This window comes from Phalacrocorax aristotelis, chromosome 5 (assembly GCF_949628215.1).
Source record: "Phalacrocorax aristotelis chromosome 5, bGulAri2.1, whole genome shotgun sequence".
NCBI classification, from domain to species: domain Eukaryota; kingdom Metazoa; phylum Chordata; class Aves; order Suliformes; family Phalacrocoracidae; genus Phalacrocorax; species Phalacrocorax aristotelis.
Genome location: NC_134280.1, coordinates 22005147 through 22024304, shown reverse-complemented (window position 1 = coordinate 22024304; position 19158 = coordinate 22005147). Strand labels below are relative to the sequence as shown.

Here is a 19158-nt window from a genome sequence, read left to right as displayed (position 1 = left end):
AATGCTACAACTTCTACATGAAAAAGTCAGAAATGTTTTGAACCAGACATATTTTCTAATGAAATTATACTCTCAAAACAAAAAAAACTATTTTCACTGAAAATTAAGATGAGTGCCCTTTTGCTGTGATTCAGACGGTTACAAAGTCTGCATGACTTGGGGCCCAGAGTTGTGATTGTTTTCTTCATCAGTATGAATATATGAGGCTTTTTATAGCCAATAACTTGACTACTTAGGAAGCTAAATCTTTATAAATATTCTAGAAAATGAAGTCTTATTATTTAAGAGTACTGACTCTAATTTTAAATGTAAAATATAAGGTTATCCAAGCAATATATGCTCTGTCTTCTTCCCTCTCTAAGAAATAAAATAAACAAAGGGTGCTTATACTAAGTAATCAAAATAATAATAGACAGTGGAAATGCTTAGAATTTGGTGCAAATTCACTCAGTTTCCAGATCTTTTTGCTTGTTTAACCATTTATTCATCAACAGTGTTTTGCATAATTTATCACATTACCTTAATCTATATTCAAACTCTGAGTTTACAAAATGTCTTAGTTGTGTAGTATGACTGAAATAAATTGCAGAGAACTTCAGAATGCTGCCCTTTCTAAAGCAACACAGTAAAAAAAATATGAAAAAATAGGTTTACCTGATAGTATTTCCAGGAGAGTTTTGCATGAAGGAATTATTAGTTCAGAGTTAAAAGTTAGTATTAAAGTTAAAGGGCTTATTTTCTAACTCTTGCTTCCAAGAGGAAGTAATCAAAGACAACCAGCCAGTTTGACAGCAATTGATTCTACGCTTTTTTAATACAGTATCAGTTCAAATGTGTTCAGGCCCCCGAGGAAGTGGGATGCCAGGCTGAGCAGATAGTTAGAAGAATTGTACAACAAAAAGCTATGCGTTATTCTGTTGAACTGTAGTGCAACCTCTCCATCTGTCAGTGGAGTAAGCTCAGCTTAGTTGTTCATAGGCTGAAAGAACTGAATGCATCCAACCTTATTCTTGAATGACTAATTTTAAAGTGGTGATTCTGAGAAATGGACGTTTAAGAGGAATTCCGTCTGTCTTGTTGGGCTGCCAAACAGTAGCACGAAGTTTACACATACTTTGTCTAGAATGCCTAGTCCTACTAAAACTAGCTGAGGGGAAATCTCAGCACCGTAATGTAAACTGATGTAGTTCACTCTGAAATATTACATAGCTGAAACTGAGAACTGTAACCATCTACAGAAGAACCATATGGCAAATTCAGGTGTTTCCCAGCACTGATGAATTACTGTGCAGTTTTCCTCCTGGTATTTGCAACCTAGCATTAGAGAGATAAAGAACTTTGCTTTAAAGAAACAGAAAAATATTGGAAGTCATCTGTTTTATTAGTGCTGGCTAAAACGCTCCTTAAAAAATTTCAGAACCTGTCTGTTTCCCTCAAACATATTCCTCCTCTTAACTGAAAAAACCCCATGTCCTCTGATTTTATTTTAATTTTTTTTCAGGCTTGAGGGTTGCTGTTTTCTTGCTTCTTTTACAAGGGAAATAAATTTTGGACCAGCTTGTCTCCATGTGAGTTCAAGAGGAAGAGCCCTTATCAAAGTCAAATCCAAATAAATTATGGACAAGTTGGTTTGTTGGGTTTTTTTCTCTTTTTTTTTTTTTTTTAACCTCAGAACAGTATAAATACTTCATATAAATTCTTTGTACAGAAAAAGAGAAGAGGAGGAGGAGGTCAAGGTGCATTTGTCCTATAGGAAGAAAAAAGATGGCAAAATATCTCAGCAGCAGCTCTTCCATGAAATATGGGAGACGAAGTGAGATTTGCTTTCAGAATTAAGTTGATACTAATTAAGTTCCCTATCTAGCAGGAGGAAAAAAAGTCTTGTATTCTGTTGGGTTTTTATCATTACTGATAGTCATACAAATCATAAGATAAAATCCACTCCCTGGTAGAAACAATTTGTAACTGACATGGGCATATCAGGTAAACTTACCAAAGCAAACAAAAAACTGGCAAAAATTATTTCTTGAAAGTTGCACTAGTTCTGTATCTGAAAAAGTATCTGGGACTTCTCTTGTTTGTGGTTTTTGTGGTGGGTTTTTTGTTTGGTTTTTGTTGTTTTTGTTGTTGTATTCTGACATAACTGCAGTTGCTTGCAGTATTATAAATACCTTAACTGGCCATCATCAGTTTCTGTAATTTAAAATACCTTGTAAAGGTCATTCTCTAAGTTACATTGGGAACAAGATATGAAAAGAGAAAATAATATGCCTTAAATGGCTTATTAAAAGAGGATTTCAATTTTGCAAGAATGGATCCCAATTTTTCTCAGAATGTCTTATTTGCTCAGAACTAAAAGAAATCTGAAAAATTTCTGGATCTCTTGGGACAACCTGTAAGGAGTTCAGACAAGGCATCCTATGAATCTGATTCCCATTCAGTGAAAATTCATAAAACCCAAAATGCTTCAGGACAATACTTCTGGTTTATGAAAACAGGCCTTCTTGAGAAAAACTTTTCACTGGAATATTTCCAAACAGTTCTACTTATCATGTTTTCTAAGATATCTGGGTATAATTTACACAGTGAACATAGGGATCAGCAATATTTCTAGTAAAAATGGGCAAAACACAATTGTTCTATTCAGTGCACACATTTAAATACTAGCTATCTGATTAAGTCTGGGCAAAGGATGACAATGCAGTCCTTAACTTTCCAGGATGAATTAATTTAAGTGTTACATTCCTAGTGCTGACAGTGCTCCAAGGCTGGTTAGTTGTCTCTTGCTAAGACAATTAGTTTCAGGCAAATGTAAATAAAATTCAGACAGAATGAGTCATTTCTTGAATTACTGAATTATTTAGTTATAGTGGTATATACAGCCTCTTGCAGAAGTGGATAAACAGTCTTTCATTGAGAGGAAAGGGCATGCTCGTCAGTGTTAGGCACAAAGAAATAGTTCTGGCCATGGATGCAACCAGTGAACATCAAGCCAAGTGTCACCTGGAGTAAAAGTCAGGCCTGCAACTCCCTGTCCTGTGCCAAGGAACTGCTTTGACTAGCATTCAGAAAAACTTTTAAGTGTGTGTGTGTTTTGGGTCCATGTTCTCCTAGGCTAAAACCACAAAATTTAATTTTACTCCTCAGGAGACTGAACTGCAAGTGCACAAAGTAATTAACCATTAGCAACTGATGTATGTTGTAGTGCTGGAGAGGAAACGGCAGAGAGTATAGAACAATTATCTCCTGCTAGTAAAGCTCAGAGGAGCTTTTGCCTGCTTATTAAACCTAAGTTATAGAAGGTAAGAAGGGCAAGGCAGAGAAGGCAAATGCCTGAAATCCATGCACCTGATATGCATAACAATGATGTGAACATAGAAACTCTGATACAGAACTCTGTAGGAAACTTCTTAGTATAATTGTGTGGTCTTTCCTGCTGTGAAATTATAGCAAATACTCATGAGCCTTCTATTGAAAATTGTAGCCAAACTCCTCTTTGAGGTGCTTTGGTGTGGGTTTTTTTGTTTGTTTGTTTTGTTTTGTTTCTTTTTTTTGTGTGTGTGTGTGCACATGTAAAGCAGGAACAGAAAAGAGAGAATTTTTAACAAAGGCAGTGCAGACTAAAACAGTCCTGCTTCTGAAGTTCAGGAAAGAAGTCACAAAGTGCAGGAGTAAACATAACAGCAGTGAAATGTTAAAGCTTTTTATTTCCTCTATTAATCAGGTTAAAGTCTCCAGCACTACAGTTATAACATACACTTATAATTAGTAAATAAACAGGAAAACCTGAAACTCTAAAAAGCCATAGCTTTTAGAGTAAAGGTAAAAGGTAATCTACGTCTTTGATGTTGAATATAGTCTTCCTGAGCACAGTACAGCATGTTGAGGGAATTTATTCCCACTTCACTCCGTAATAATACAAATAGTTTTCTGGACAGAGACAGTAGAATACACAATACCCCCTGAAAAGATGGTGTAGCTAGTGCTTTAGTGAGACCTTTTCCAGCAGAAGTTTTGGCTGAGTTTAGACAATATACTCAGACAACCTCAGTTTCATTCTAACAGAAGAGTAAAAGAGTATTTGTGCAGCGTATTCCTCCTTTCTACTTATAGCCTATGTTCTGTTTAGCTTTGCTCTTCTCAATACTTAAGGTGTTACTCATAGTAAAAAAAAAAAACAACAAACAATTCTTCAAAGCAGCAGACAGCTGGCTCTTGGCTTCTAAATTTTTGCATGTGTGTTCTGATGAGTTTTAGGCTATAGAATGTGTGCATATTTTAATTAACTGATGACCCAAGGCACACTAAAACTGCTGGGTACTTGAATCTACACCTAAAAAAGGACAGCTAACGGGTCTCTGACATTCCCTGTTCTGCCCAGATGTTCTGGCTTTCCCATTCCTCTGCAGTTTTCTTAGAAGAAATGTCTAGTTCCTCCAGGTGTTTTGTAAAATACTACATTTTGAAAACAGTAATTGAATTATCAATGCGGATTTTGCAGCAGTTTCCTGTTAAAAATCATTTGTACCCAAAACATCTGAACTATTTAAGAAAGCACCCCTATGCATCAGCATTCAGAAAATCTAAGTCTTTGGAAAGGCTCTGTATCCAGAATTTGAGACTCTATGAAAAAAGGATGGCAACAAAAAAGTAACTTGAACTTGCAACAGTTGAAAGACTATCAGAAGGTGAGCACTGAGTATCTCTAAAGAATCCTTATTAAAAGAATCCTGTCCAAAAATAGAATCATTTAACAATAACTTAAATCTTTGATGACTCACTAACATAGGTTTTCCAATATTTCCTCTGTGCAGCCCAAACACATACATTAGATACTGTAATTGCAGCCAGGAGAAAAGGTCCTAATTTAGTATGGAGGATGAAATATAATCCCAGTTTCACATAACAATGCCACATGAACAACCCTACGGTGGTTAACAGCTAGACAGAATACAAAGTCTGATCTTCAGTCCATGTACACGGATTCTAAATGAACATGAGAAACTGAATTTTCAAGGTGAAACTTTGACTTGTAATGAAAAGTACCCGCCTAATGCACCAAGTTGTAGTAATAACATCTCTTTTAAAGAGATGCCTTTAAAATCACACAACTATAAAGGTATCTTCCACACCACTGAATATCTTAGACACTGAAAGCAAACTGTCAGCGTCATTTAGAAATCAAGGTGTGCTCAGGTGGAGATCACAGCTGTGAAGCTGTGTATTAAGTATTAAGGAAGAAGGTCTGCAGTTACACATTTCCAGAAAATTTGGGATAAACTTCTTTACCAGTTGCATCTTAACTGCAAATGATTGCAATGAATGTAACTGAAATGACACTACATATCACTGTGATACTGAACTCCAGTAAAATTATTATTGCAGGTTTATCATGCATAAGCGTAGGGGGTTGGTAATGAATCCTCAAATGAAATAGGCTGCATTCCTTAAGGGGGAACAGTTTTAGGACTATGGTGAAATTCTGGCCTTATTTACCTCGATGGCAAAATTTCAATTGACTTCAAGGCACTGGATTTTACTCAGGATACTTATTTCAAGTCCCTCATTACTGTTTGGGTTCATTATCAAATATGCTGAATGGCTGGAAGAAGCATAAAATTAGAGGAAGTACAATCTAATAAAATCAGCTGGGTTTCTATCCAGCAGCCAGGAGACTATCTAGTGTGTGTATATGGAAATATGCATGTGTGTGCTGGGAGGCCAACTTCCTCATATGATACAGCACTGGGGCGACTCAGGGAGGTGGTATACAGCCCAAACCATTCCTTAAACAGGGGTTCATATCCATCCTTTTGACATGGGATGGGTAGAAGGACAGGAGACCTGGAGGTAGGATGGCATGTAATCATATAGCATGCTTAGCTGTCCTGTATCAATTGCTTAAGTTTATCTAGTGGCATTACTAATTGTTCATCACTCCATAAAAGAGAAGTAATGCACCTTTCATTTATGGTCGGACAGTTACCAGGGAGGAGAGGTTCCCTCTGGTCCTTGTTTGGGTACCTGTCCTACATGGCACGCTGCCATGGCACCAAAGCAGAGCAGACTGCATGTCCACTGCATTCCTCTTACTGTGCAGGTGACGGTGAGGATGCAGGAAGCAGCAAAATAAGACTACCAGGATCAGGATTGTGGAAATTGTGACTTAATCACTTCTTCCACAAAGGAATATGCTGCCCCTTGCTAATTGCAGAGCATAAATTTTACAGTCTATCTTCATCTTTTAAGGAGGAATACTGTAATGAAAGGTTGTTCATGTTGCTCTTTTTTGGGCCAGACACTTAATAAGTTTAGTCAGAGCCCTGAGGTGGCTATGGCCAGTGTGTGTGCAATGTAAGAAATTTCCCTTTGTTTATCACTCAAAATTGACTGAGTTAAGAAACATGCTTGTATAGCCTGAAGCAACAGAACATAAGCTTTCTCCCATTAGAGAAATTTACTTCAAATTTGACATTTCTGTTGTCGGAGCTCTTTCTTGCTCTATGTTTTTTGAGGGTCACCATTCAGAAGTGACTGAATTTATTAAGAAGCTTGTAAATACTTCACACACTCATGATGGCAATACTGTGCTGAAGAGAATGAGGATAGAGCCATATCTTAGGATCTTAACTTATATTTAACTGACCTTGACATCTTTGACTGGAGAACCTTAGCAATATCTAGCCTTCTCAGGTGCCAAGTAACCTCTGCTTTTACTGACTTCAAGTAACATTACCTTTACATGCATACAGAAAAAGAAGCCTATTCTTGACTTAATTGTTTATTGCTCAGTTTTCCTGTATTGGAGCTGAACTGAATTAAAAACAAAGTGCAAGTGAAAAGGTCTTTTTTCAAGGGAAGTCTGAGTATCATTGTGGCTTCAAGACACTGAGCAGCATAATGTACTTTACCAATGCTATTAAAAAAGTTATTAAGAATGGCACAGAAGGAATAAGAAGTATGGATTTTTGGGAAAAGGAATAAAAGTTCAATGCTTAAGCATTCAGAAAATAAAGGAGAAAAAATCTTCATTTTTCTCTTGCAAAAGAAATTCTTCAGTCATAAAATAAGTAACCCCACCCACCTGATAAATTCAATGCTGGATATAGGACATATATTATGGGACTCTTTTTGCTGGTATTATCAAACCTGAGAGTTACTGAGGAGTGAGAATTATTTGTCTGAATAAGAGATTAGAATTGGATCTACAGGCTTTGTAATGCCTGCATTTGTGTTCTACAATAGAAAGATTAAAGATTTATTAGATTAGATCAAAGAATAGAACTGAATTGCATTTTTGACCTCTGTTGTCCTTTTGTATCCAATTCCTGACATATATACTGTATACTTTGTTTTCTTTAATCACGGTGTTTTACATCATAGTTGTGAATTTATTCAATGGTTTTTTCTTGGTGTTTTATTTTTCAAATAAACATCGGGAATTGAAAAGAAATTAGAAGAAAAACAATTGTTCTGAAATAACACCTAACCTACACTTAGCCAAAATTTACCTTGGGAATTGCAAAGCCAGTAATTTTTTGTATTTAGTCCCATAAACTAGTTATTTTTCATATTTAGTCCCATCTTATTCCGCACTTGGTTTCACTATGGTCTACACAGAACCTGCCACAGTAGAACAAATGTTTATTAGGGCTGTTAGGTGCTAATTAACAGCAAATAACTAGTAGTAGTATCACGAAACTGTAAGAAAAAATATTTCTGAACAGGTGGTCTGAAGGACAGGATTAAAATAAATCAAGGTTTACATATCTCTGTATAATCATCTAAACTTTTGCATTATGATTTTTCCAGTGAAACAAACAAGTACATCTTTTGAGGTTCCCCTATCACCAGCAGTAATTTTCTGCTTTTGTAAATTTGCACAAGCTAATCAAAGAGCAATATGAAAAGGTCTTGCTCCTGTTCTCATTGACTTCAATCAGAGTTTGTCATTGACTTGGAAATGATCATTACTGGATGGAGAATTATTATACTAAATAGAATGTGCAATGGGCTGCAGTTTTGACTTGGAATTTCATTAGAATTATCACAGTCATTTTTATTGTTGACTTTTTCGTTAACCTAGTTTGCTAAAATAATTCACTCCTTCATGGGGCAGAGTCTCATCTTGCTGTGTTTTACACTAGGATAACTTCATTGTCTGCAAGAATATTACAAGATTGAATTACTAGAATTTTCTTTATTGGGACATTCATTAGATAATTTGTGCAAGTAAGATTAAATTAGAAAAAGAATCAAAATTATCAGTAAATTTTAAGAGCATATTGAAATAATGAAGCAGAAGAAATTTTTATTTATTTGCATAGAAATTGTATTCTCTCTATCAAAAAGTTGAAGTCAGAGACTAGGAAAAAGCACTTATGCAAGTGAAATGAGTACGTGCCTTGCTAGTTAAGAAGTTAACTTTATAAAGTTCTTTCTCCACACTTCCTTTTTCCACTTTGTTGAACTTTATTAGATGATCTATGACTCAGATCCTGACAATATAGATGTCAATGTTAGAAATGCACTGACTTCCTGAGGGCCAGAAGTTTTACTAGTGTGCTTATATTTTCAAGATTTATGTTACAAGCATGTTAAACTTCAGAGCCTGATGTTTTCTCAATTAAGAAACTTAAAAATTTGCTCTATTAAGTTTAATGTTGTCACAGAAAAGAACTATACCCTTTCCAGTCTCTCACATCACTCTCTATGCACTTTGTCCTGATTCAGATGACGTTTTCAATCAACTTCATCTTACGCAAGTCTTTCTCTCTCCCCTGTGTGTTCCTCCATGCCAGTCCTTGAGCCTGCCTCCCTTCCTGTTGTTTTTTCTTTGTTTATTTATTTTTTTCCTTCTGACTGCCGGAACTTATTTGCTGGAGAAAAGGCTAAAGGTGAGGATGCTTCTCGGTGACTTTTCAGAATCAGTATCTTTCCCTTTATTGAAGATTTCCCCTCCTCTCTTCCTACAGTTCTGGAAATGCTCAGATGAGACAGTTACTGCCTTATACCTACAGCCCTGCCAACTGTAGGCAGGAGACTTGCAACTGGGTTGCTGTGCCACATGCCATACCAGCTGGTGCTTGATACTGAGCAACTTGAACTTTCTTTGCATCCCTTAGCCATTGCATCTTGCCTGTCAAATACTGGGACAAAACCTATGTAACCAACATTCAAAATCATCTTTACTGATAAACGCCAAAATACTCTGTACTTTTAAAGAAATAGTAACGTGCACTTGACTATTTTTCAATATGATGACTATAAAAATTGTAATTCTCCAGAAAAACATACATGTAATGAGAGTGATTACCATACAACAATAAACCATCACTGCTATTATAAAACCATAAACTGTTATTCAATATACTATAAAATTCAAAATCTAATTGAAAGTGCTAGTTTAGCGTAATTCCCACAAGCCATCATTCTTTAATATTGTGAAATGAATGGGGTTTTGTGGAGCTATTAATTGTTACTGACAAGCAATAACCACTGGAATGAAACTCCAATTATCAGCAGCCATTAATCACATTTACTGTCATCGGTGATGTCAAAAAAATTCAATAATTTTTTAAACAGCAAAAAGGAATTTATACCTCTTATAGAAGAGGTGTATGTTTTAACTCACTTCATAGAAATCAGGCGGTCCTTTGGTGGGGTAAGCAAGGAATTACAACAGGCTATTTTCATTCTAAGCACAGTGTTCAGTCTTGTATTTACCAGTTTAAAAAAAGCTCTCCCACTTTATTCTGTTTTGATGGAGACTTAGGTACCTTGCAGGTTTATTTCTATACAGTTATGTACAGTTTATAACATAAAATCTATTGCTAGCGTGATGTCGTTGCAGTCACGTGGCTTTAAAAATAAGAAATAGCGATCATCTGAGCATGTAGTTCACTAGTCTGTTTCAGGAAAGCACTTAATGTTACTTTTAGGATGCAGGCTTGAACAGGAGATTAAGTGTTCTTGGACATGAGGGTGTAAATAATGGTGGCAGAGCCTTCATTGTGGTACCTGAGCATTCAGATAAAATGAACTCACTCAGAACATGTCGTTCTATACTTTTAATCTTGTTCATTTTTCAGATTCTGTTGTTTACTTCAAATAATTTTTTTTGAACCTACATAATAGATCAAAAACATACAAGTATATCTTTGAGAACAAAAGTACCTTTCAGTACTTTACTAGTGACTGGATTGGCCAAACATGCAATGTAGGCATTTCAGTTAAAAAGCCATGCTTGCAAAACGGGATCTGTTTACTATACCTGATATTACAAATAACATTGTAGGACCATTAAGGGCATATTGTGGTCCTTACTCTCAAATTATGTTGAGGTTTCTTCTGGACTACAGCAAATACAGATCATGCTGGGTAATCAGGATGTGAGACTTCACCAGTCATTTACCTTGAGAGTCCGTCAGCTTTTGATGGCATAAAAAGACTTAGATTTAGAGTAGTGTGGAAGCACTGGTCTATAATCTGCCGTGAATAACTTCACTTAGAAAAAGCAGTGAAATCCTAAATTTTTTTTTTTTTACTATACTGTGTTGCTCACTTATGGTTTCATCTACTCTTCATAATCCATCAAAGATACAGGTCCCCTAACATGGATCAGCAGAGCAGGAATAAAATCTGTTCATAATATACTGCAAATATCCAGCAGAGTATCTTTTTGGAAGAATCATATGAGAATTGACTATTGAATGCATATCAAAAGAAGCCCTAAAATAGATACAGAAATTATATTAGTTAGGTCTTAGGCATCTCCAAAGCATAGGGCAGCTGCTTGTTTTTCAAGTTTTCAAGTGGAGTTGAGTATATTAGTGCCTCTGGAAGTGAAAGTCAGAGGTTCACCATACTAGCAATTTTATTATTCCAGTTTATATAATCAGTGCAAATTTTTAAATACTGCATTTTCACTGAGACCAGGGTGCCTAGTTGACAGTGTGGTTTTATAATGTACAGTGTACTACGTAAATAGGTCATGTCTTTAAGATTCTGTCCTCTCTGAAATTCTCTTAAGATATTGTCACTGTTCACCCCTTGTTTACTTCAAAACTGTGTTCAGATAAAAATACTTTGCTTGTGATTTTCCTGCTAAATGTAATCAAACATTCTTCCTCTGAAGCATAGCAAACTTTTGGCCTATCTGCATTTTCTTAAACCAACTGAAGCCTTTGAAAGTGTACACATCTAATATAATCAATATTATCCTACAATACTGTCATGATCAGTTAATCACAAAAAATTAACTGCCTAAATGAATTGAAATAGCAGAAAAAACTTTGTCGTGAGAGAATTTTGGAACATGATTCTTTCTTTGAGTTCCACTCCTAAATTCTTCCATTTATTACTTTCTTGGTATTTCCCTGAGTTGTGCAGTGTGAAACTTGAATAGTTTGTAAATTTATTTAAAAATAATAGTCGTAATAATTACCATGTTATGATAAAATTTTAGGTCGAAGAATTCATACTGACATTCTGTTTCCGATATTTAATTAAACATATTTATCTTTTCAGAAGAAAATACTAAGCATTTAAAAATGTGTTATTTTTCCATTACCAGTTTAAAACTGCTGCACTGAAAATTTATCATAACACATTCATTTATTCTTGTTGTCAGGGTAACAGAGTTTATCAGAACAACAGAAATCCAAGTATTTAAAATGTAGTTGTAAATTCTCAATTTATTTAGAGTAAGGTAAACACTAATTCTGTCAAACGCTAGTTATCTTTCATTAGTATCAGTTGAATATATTCTTAGAAAGAAAAAATAATCAAATATTACTCTCCCGTAATAATATATAGCTTTCCTTTAAAACAAAATAGTAATAGCCAAATGTTTGCTAATGCAGCAAGTATGTTTACATTATGGAGTCTTCAAACTGGAGCTGTCAGTTAACACATATTCAAGATTCCTGCTAACTTAAAAAGGGAAGAACACCCTTAAGTACGATAGCGAGACCTGGCTTTTTCCCTCCCTTCCTCCTACCCCACCACCTTATCTCTCAGTGAATAATAACCCTCATTTAGTGACATCGGTCATTTTTGCATCAGCCTTTTTTATGGCTGGAACAGAAGACTATGTGTGGAATAAGCATGATTGGCATTCAGACTGAAATTTGTGAAAACTTCATGGATTTGGATAATACAGTGGAAAATGTGTCATGAGTTGGTGTTAACATTAGCTGAGAAATGGATGCAGTAATTTGCACAGCAATTGCAGTTCAGCCCCTCCTGCGATCACTGGGCTGCAAGTATTTACAAATGTAAACTAGTGCAGTTTCAAACCTTGCGATTGGTAAACTGTACCCAGTGGGTTTTGATAGTGAGCGCAAGGAGGGCGAAGATTACAAGGACCATGCAGTCGTGATCCTCTATTAATTTTATTGTGAGGTTCTGTTATCTTTAAATGACATTGATTCACTTGTATGACTTACAAAAAAAAAAAAAAAAAGAAATTATCTTCCCAATAGCCAGTAAAAACTAACAGGAAAGCAAAAGCATAACCCATAATAGGAAATATCGAGAGCTACTAGAATTTCTCTGATTTATTCCTGCTAAAGATCTGGCTAAAGGGACTGATCTTCTACTTTTTGGGTGCTCAAACTGAACAACTGAATAGATGATAGCTTTGAAGATGTCATCTGAAGTATTGCGCAATTAGCATGAATAATGTTAAAATATTCTGTACCTGTAACAGCTCTTGAAATGCCAAACTATTCCAAAACCCAACAAGCCTCTACATTTCCATTATTTGGTATCACCAAATTTGTCACCTAAAATTTGAGTGGAGACTCAATAATAGCTCCCAACAAATGATCTAACCTTGGCTGGATTTTGCTTCAGAATCAGACTACATGTCCAAAGGCGGCACTGCAGGATGGGAGGGGTGAAGCTCAGTTTACTGGCATGGGAAGAACTGGATTTGCACACAAATACTGCCACATGAAATACAAATTCTTTTTTCATTGCACCTACTTCCCTGAAATCTTGGCTAAATTTTGGGCACATTAATAACAATCTGCTTCTGAATTTTGATATATTGGAGAAGAAACACCTTTCGGAATTTGGAGGTGTTTTTTGTTTTGGGATTTCTTAGGCCCTGTGAACAGCTCATTTAGCCTGATATCAGATTGGCACAGTTAATTTAGCATTCTTCTACTTTAATTTTTTTCAGCAAATACTCCCCCCCCCCTTTATTGTTCTAATAATTCATTTGATTTTTTTCTTATAGTTCGCATTTTTAGAGATTACTGATTTAATGTTTTCTCCAGCCTATCTCATGTAAAGCTGTATTTCTGCTATAAAACCATATTATGGTAGTATCTGTAGCATTGCACACAGCATTTGCTGACTTTTGAGTCAACCTGCTTTGAGGTTTTCTGTAGGCTTTTACATATGCTGGCTGGCAATTTCTTCCTGCTTAAATATTCCTGATAGGAGTTTATTACTTTTCAGTAGCTGCACAGTAGTATAGCATGCATTCAGCTCTTGTATTTAGCTCTATCTCCAGTTACAGACCTTATTGCTATAATTAAGAACTATACAGTTTGTGCTTATTATTCTATATACCTTGAGTGTGTTCTGTTCTCCTTTCACTTTTAGCACACTCCCCAAGGTAATACAAAATAATAACATGCCATATGGCAAATGGAATCAGCCGTAACGCCACACAGCATCTTTTATCATGTTGCTTTTACAACATGACATTCCCAAGTTTGTAACTGATGAATATTGCATATCCTAGAGAAACTCTAGTTGTATTATGCTGCTTCTCCCGTTAGAGGTATCCTTGCTGGTACTCTGAGTCTTTTTTTAACATAAATGCAGCAGCTGTCATTTTGCAAGAATCAACAACATATAGAAGAATAGGCAGAATGCCTCAATGTGTAGTAATCTTACCAAACTGCAAAAAGTTAGCATGAACGCAATACTACATTATCATGAACTGTGCAACATATAATTGATATGATATAACAGTAGTAATAAGTTTTATGTAGTCTGAGAGGCTTGACTGGGGATTTTTGTTTGTTTTTAATGTCTGTAGAGCTCCTGGGAACTCATAGAATGTGTTATGTCACTAATGAATTTCCAGAGGTTTGGAGTCAGTCATCTGAAACATGCTGTCTGGCAGCATTAGATGCTGTTCTGTGGAAGTTAAACATAAGCATAACTTAGGCATTTGGTAGAAGGGTTAAAGCACTTCTCCTACAAGGCCAAACTCTAAAGGGAATTCTATTTTGTGGATATACTAAATGTATGTGATAAGCTGATGATGTTATAGGAATGCGAAACCCTGTAAGTAACCATTTCTTAACAGTTGACATGTGGTGTTATACCAGCATCTCACGTTAGCTTTAGTTTTGTGAGTGGAAGGGAGAGGCAAATGATGGATATGTAATGTTTAGTTATGAGTATTTTTTTCCATCTTACGTTTGTGGCAAAAATGTAATTGCAATCTATTCTGAAACTAAGTATATCTATGGAGTTAAGAGAACGTTTCTGTCACGAACAATTGCATCATGTAACATGCAGTTGGCTTAGATTTCCAGCTTGTTTTAGGCTGTAGAGAATGTACAGTCTCTACCACATTTACTGCTCCCACTGTGTCACTACAATCTGTACAGCAACGTTTCTCTGGAGCAGAGGAGCAAAGGATGAATTGTTGCTCATTGTTCCTCCAGGTTTGCTCTTTGGTAAGCTCTTTTAATTCTCTCTAGTCAAGCTTAGGAAATGGAAGTGTGCTCAAGCTCTAAATGGACTTCCCAGCTGTCACCAGTGTAAGGGGGGTGGGGTAGGTCATAATACATGTTGCTTTTCTGCAGTGCACACGTAATGCCCCAAGAGATCAGTACTAGGATGAGATAATGTAAAGTTTGAGAACTTAGAAATGATTTTTTGAGAAAGAACAGTAGCACACATAGCACAACGCTCTTTTACTCCTTTGTAAGAATATTACTTGTTTGGTTTTCTGTAGGAAATAGTAAAAATGTTTTATTTAAACAAAATAAAATGAAATATAGAAAATGGATTTTATTAAAAGAAATGTCAAATGCCAGTATGGTAAATATTTGCACTGAAGGTAATGGCGATTTTGCTCAAAAAGGAAATTAATTGTGTGAGTGGGTATAAGTAGAGTATATACTTGTGTATGTACATATGTCCATAGACACATATAGCAGTAATTCTCAGAAATACTGGGAAGGGCAAGATGCACATAAACTATTTGATATAATTCATTGTACAATTTACATTTTATACAGAATCACCTGAATTCCTTACCTGTTTTTTTTTTAGAATCTGCTCTGTCTTTTTGTCCTTAATTTTTCTTTCTTGCTGATATATTCTTGCATCATATCTACTGCTGTTCTCCACTGTTTGCTTGCCTCCTTGTCACGTATGAAACCAGTGCAGACTGTATATCGATAAACCTGCATTGACAAATATCCATGAGTTACGTATGGGTTAATGAGAGACTTTTTAAAATTTCTTTTCTTTCTGTCTTCCATGAAAACAGAGATGGAACAATGAGAGACTTGGGGTCAAGTTCTGATATAATCAGTTTGCACAAGTGAATACTGCCATATATTAATATTGCTATCCACTTAAATCCACACACAAAATCTATTTATATAATAATATTTTTTTTTCTGTTAAAAAAAAAAAGTGGCAATGCAAACACATAATACTATAAGTGTCTTGCAACACAAAACATGGTCTTATGAGAAGCAGAAGCTACTAGTGTTTGGCTAGTTGTCCTTTGGAAGTGCAAGCAACACCTTCAGAGGGACCAGTCATATTTAGAAGCGCCAGAGGCTACTTTAGTGGCAGCATTTATCTGTTTTCTTTTAGGCATGATCTTGAAGTTTACAACAAGGTGCCTATCTGGACACCTATGCAGGGTTCAGTGATTTTCACAGAATTCTGATCAGGCTTGCAAGAATTACTCTTGTATTGTAAACTACAATTTTCTAAATTGCAATTTAAAGGAGGGTTGCCTGTTTCCTTTTCTGTTCTATCACTTCTTAGGTTTTTTTTTTTGCCAGAACTTATTCTTGGCTTTTCCCCAGTTCCTAACAATCCCTCCTCCATCTCTTGTGCTTCTTTTCCCCACCTTTGCTTTTGAACAGTCGTGTCTTTAGGCAAGAGTTTGTAAATTAAATTTGTATTTCCTGTTTTATGAACTTAGCAATTCCCAACATTCTCATTTCTAATCCTCTGACTTCCTTAATTAAGTCCAAGATAGTTATAAACACCTGTATGGGGAATTTGATGATGATTATTTGGAATGACATATTTTTGTTACACAAGCAGGTAGGGAAAATAATTAAAATTTGGGAACGTATAATGGTGCCAAGGAATTTTAATGGAATTAAACTGTAGACCCTTGGGACATCTTTTCTAAAATTGAAAGTGTATCTTTAAAATAATTTCTACGTTCATGGGGAACTTATTTTCTTGAGAAGGACAACAGCCGTATTTGTTGGCCCTTTTCCAGTAAGATTTATGTCAGAATGAAGACAAAAAGCATAGAAATACTTTAAATGGCTTCCTTTAAATGACGGAAATGGTTCTACCCTTTAATGCATGGAGTCCTTGAGTGTTCCATCTCAAGGACTGCACAAGCGCCTGCGTAAGACTCCCTGCCACTGCGCCTGGACTGGCAGCCTTATGTGGCTCAGGGACACACAAATATAGTACAGTGGACAGAGCCCTGAATCAACAATGAACTTAGCCTAAAAAGAGCAGAATTTGGCTCCACGTTTCCCTTTGTCTCACTGCCAAAAAGCTTTACATATAGCAAACATAGTCATCAAAATTAATTTATGACAAGTAACTGTTAGCTTGTACATCATTTATCATGGAGTTCTGCGATTAGTTACATCTTCATATACTTTAACACGTAATATGTGTTTCCTTAGAGTATGCCACATTTTATTAAGGTGTCTTATTTGCCTGGAAATTCATGCCATACACCAAATACCATGTTTTCTGTGATTTAAGTTAGCGGGAAGCATCTGTCATGTCCCCACCCCCAGCATGCTGAGGAAGGCACAGACTGAAGGTGAGAAGTATATTTACTTTTGACAACAAAACCAGCTGTTGCCATTACTTTTTAGCTGTAAGGCAAACATGCTGGAAAGGTATCTATTGTGATTCTAGTGAACTGGGACCAACTATGACTGTTGATGACAGCAAACATCTTAAAATCTGGAGGAAAATAGCTTTATGGCTTATGTCAGGAGGGCATGTACAAAAACAGCTCCAGCTGGGAGCTGGAACCAAGAAGCAGAAACTTCAGGCTAGAAAAGTATCAGGATGAGTTCAGGTAAGAATCTTCCCCCTTCTCCCACCTTCCTTTTGGTATAAAATTTTATTGGAAAAGAGAACTATTTTTCTTTAATGATAACAGAAAATTCTGAATTTAAGCACAGCAGGTAGAAACATCGGGCACAGATTTTAAAAGATACTGCATATTCATACGCTGAAATGTTTTCCAGTGCTGACAGCTAACTATTCCAAGTGGAAAAGGTACATGCTCTACTGTTGTCCATTCTCTGCCAATTTCCCTTCTTAAAACTCTGGCACCATATTTTGGGGGCTGTTTACTCTAATCTCTCTTATTCTTACTATCAGACTAAGAAAGATATTTACAGAGCAAAATAATTTTGACTTTGAATAGGATTGCAGCAAATAGGTTTCTTTTCAAAATTTTTGAGAAAGAGAAATGGAGTGTTTCTTCACTAAAAACACTCTATTCCCCTGTTACCTTCCTTCATATTGTACAAGGAGAGCACTGTGCTATGGTGTGAAGGTACCTAGAGCATATTTCAGGAGCAAAATATAAACATTGGCAGCAAAGGGCACTTTATGCAAATGCATTTCCTGAGTGATGGCTCTTCCTCCCTGATGATTCTGGCAAGACATGATAATTTGGGAAAATAAGTGGAGTGCCCTGCCCTTCAGCTGTTTTCTCTAGAGCGCGTACATCCCCTTGCAAATAGCATTATGACAAAATAAAAGGTTCATTTGGGTGGGAGCTTCTTTTAAAATATGTTCAATGTATCACTGTAGAAAATAGTAGAGATAAAGCAGAGCTATAAAAGACACTTTAAGGATGAGAAAACAGACCATCATGCCTAACTCTATATTGCACTCATTTTCCTTTTACAGCCCACCTGTCAGTCCTGTTATCCTTGTCTAGAAAAGAATTTACAGTAAGTCTCTGCTTCAATCAGTTTCCATGGTAACTTGGTGCTGTTTTAAAACCTTTACATAAAAATGGCTTGGTTAAAATGATAATGAGCTGGAGTGCTTGCCCATATCTGAACTACGCCTTTCCCATTGCTCAAAAATAATCAGATAGGGGTGTCAACTGCATCTACTGTAGTTCCTTTAGCTTCTACAACACTGTCTCACTAACCAAGTCAGACCAATTTCTTTGCAGTCTGTTTTCAGAGACGTACAGCGTTCAGGGTACTGACTAGTGTTTACACATTACATGCTGTGAAGTAGAGTAAAGCACATTAGGGTCTGGAGTTCATTGGGGAGGGTTCCCTCCATGTGTACAGTACCTACAGCAAGGCTAAAAGCTCCAAGGAATATAGCATCTTTTAAGAAATGAACCAGAAGAGGCAGACTGTCTCCATTCCACAAAGGTAGGAAAAACATTTCCTTTCAGGGTGGATCAAGGGGAAATAAAGTTTAAAAACCAAACCAAACCAAAACAAAACAAAAAAAAACAAAAAAAAAAAAAAAAGAAAGAAACAAAGGTTTTGATTGATTCTAAGAATCTGGTGATGCTGTCCCATCGCTGTGGATAGTTATGTTTTATCCAACCTTTAGCTATCCCTTATCCCAGTTTCAAGCTCATCTCTTGCACTCATAATTTAGTTCTGATTCTCTGGCCCAGTTTGACATTGTCTTTGACAGTCTTTTGCGTAATGCTGGTTACTTCTTTATACTATCTCAAATCTCATCTGGGAAAAAAATCAATATTCTTTTTAATGTAACTTAAATACTTCAGTGATAACAGAAGTTTCAGTTACAGGGAAATCTTAAAAGAACTTCTGATACGGCTCTGATAGAGCTCTTAAGCAATTACTCTGAAAACTTGCTGCATTTCATCAAATTTCATAGAATTCC

At 36.0% G+C, this 19158-nt stretch overlaps 1 protein-coding gene across 4 annotated transcripts in view; it reads right to left on the bottom strand.

The window, feature by feature from the left end:
• Positions 1-19158, bottom strand: part of B3GALT1 (beta-1,3-galactosyltransferase 1) — a 225920-nt gene that overhangs the window by 109311 nt on the left and 97451 nt on the right. For 3 of the 4 annotated variants that reach the window (XM_075093359.1, XM_075093358.1, XM_075093357.1), the window contains one exon: positions 15295-15443. The exons of the other annotated variant lie outside the window; for it this stretch is intronic. The gene's annotated coding sequence lies outside the window, so the exon portion shown is untranslated. The remainder of the gene's footprint in view (positions 1-15294; positions 15444-19158) is intronic. 4 annotated transcript variants of the gene reach the window in all.